Raw genomic sequence first — 2456 nt, 5'->3', positions numbered from 1 at the left:
AACCAAAATCTATGGGACACAGTGAAAGCAGTCTTGAGAGGGAAGTTCATAGCTATACAGGCCTACCTTGGAAAACAAGAAAAAATGGTAATAAATTATCTAAACCTACAACTCAAAGGGTTTAAAAGAGAACAACAAGAAAAGCCCAGTGTAAGCAGAAGAAAGGAAATAATATAGATCAGAGCAGAAATAAACTACATAGTGACCAAAAAAAACCACAAAAAAACAAAACAAAACAAAACAAAATATCAACATAACCAAGAGCTGGTTCTTCGAAATGATAAACAAGATTGATGAACCTCTAGCCAGGCTCACCAAGAAGCAAAGAGAGAGGACCCAACTAAACAAAATCAGAAATGAAAGAAGTGACGTAATAACCTATCCCACAGAAATACATATGATTACGAAAAAATAGTATGGCAACCTCTATTCCAAAAAAATGGACAACCTAGATGAAGTGGACATCCTATCTAATAAAGATTGAATATGCTAATTGACCCTCAAACTGTTTCAAAATGGCAGCTCCCACAGCCAATAAGGAGGGAATATGCTAATTGACTGCACTGCCCTCAAAGATGGTGACACCCACAGCCAATAAGGAAGGAGTATGCTAATTGACTACCATGCCTGCAAAGATAGCGGAACCCACAGACACAAGATGGCTGGCAGGGGAGGCAGTTGTGGGCAATCAGGCCAGCAGGGGAGGGCACTAGGGGGTGACCAGGCTGGCAGGGAGGGCAGTTGGGGGCAATTGGGCCAGCAAGGGAGCAGTTATGCATCAATCAGGCTGACAGGGGAGTGGTTAGGGCAGGGGTGGGCAAACTTTTTGACTCGAGGGCCACAATGGGTTCTTAAACTGGACCGAGGGCCGGAGCAAAAGCATGGATGGAGTGTTTGTGTGAACTAATATAAATTCAAAGTAAACATCATTACATAAAAGGGTATGGTCTTTTTTTTTTTTTTTTTTTAGTTTTATTCATTTCAAATGGGCCGGATCCAGCCCGGAGGCCATAGTTTGCCCACAGCTGGGTTAGAGGGTGATCAGGCTGAGGTAGAGGTGGTTATGGGCAATCAGGCAGGCAGGCAGGTGAACAGTTGGGAGCCAGCAGTCCCAGATTGTGAGAGTGATGCCCGGCTGCTGGTTTAGACATCGGCAGTTGGACCTCCAATCTCTCAGATTGGAGAAGGTGCAGGCTGGGCTGAGAGACAATGGGGCCTCTAGTATTCTTAGAAAAATATAAGCTCCCAAAACTCAATCAGGAAGAATAAAAAAACCTGAATAGGCTACCAAAGAAATTGAAGCAGTGATAAAAAAATCTTCCAGGAAACAAAAGCCTTGGTCACGATGGCTTTACAAGGGAGTTCTAACAAGCATTCAAAGAAGAACTAAAACCTATCCTCCTCGCCAAAACCGGTTTGGCTCAGTGGATAGAGCGTCGGCCTGTGGACTGAAAGGTCCCAGGTTCGATTCCGGTCAGGGGCATGTACCTGGGTTGTGGGCACATCCCCAGTGGGAGTTGTGCAGGAGGCAGCTAATTGATGTTTCTCTCTCATCGATGTTTCTAACTCTCCATCCCGCTCCCCTCCTCTCTGTAAAAAATCATAAAAGAAATGGACATATTCCTAGAAAAATACAACCTTCCAAAACACAATCAGGAAGAATAAAAAAAATCTTAATTGGGTGATAACTATCCAAGAAATGAAAGCAGTAATCAAAAATCTTGCAGCAAACAGAAGTCCAGGGCCAGATGGTTTCACAGGGGAGTTTTATGAAGCATTCAAAGAAGAACCAAAGTCTATTCTTTCAGACTCTTCAAAAAAATTCAAGAGGAAGGCATAATTCCAAGCTCTTTCTATGAATCCAGCATTACCCTAATTCTAAAACCAGATAAAGACACCACAAGAAAAGAGAACTACAGGCAAATATCCTTGATGAATATAGATGCTAAAATCCACAACTAAATTCTAGCAAATTGGATTCAGCATTATATTAGAAAGATCATACACCATGACCAAGTGGGATTTATTCCAGGCATGCAAGGATGGTACAATATCTGAATATCAAAAAATGTGATACATAACATAAACAATTTGAGAGCTAAAAATCACATAATCATATCAATCAATGCAGAAAAAAAGCATTTGACAAAATCCAACATTCTTTCTTGATAAAAACTCTCAGCAAAGTGGAAATAGAGGGATCATATCTCAACATAATAAAAGCCTTATATGACAAACCTACAGCCAACTTCATACTCAATGGGCAAAAAACTAATCCATTTCCCCTAAGAACAGGAACAACACAAGGATGCCTATTTTCACCACTCCTGTTTGACATAGTAATAGAAATACTAGCCATAGCAATCAGACAAGAAGAAAAAATAAAAGGCATCCAAATTGGAAAAGAAGTAAAATTGTCCTTATTTGCAGACAACATGATACTATACATAGAAAAC

The sequence above is a fragment of the Myotis davidii genome, unplaced genomic scaffold (genome assembly GCF_000327345.1).
Source record: "Myotis davidii unplaced genomic scaffold, ASM32734v1 scaffold229, whole genome shotgun sequence".
In the NCBI taxonomy this organism is placed as follows: Eukaryota; Metazoa; Chordata; class Mammalia; order Chiroptera; family Vespertilionidae; genus Myotis; species Myotis davidii.
This window is presented reverse-complemented; position numbering follows the sequence as displayed.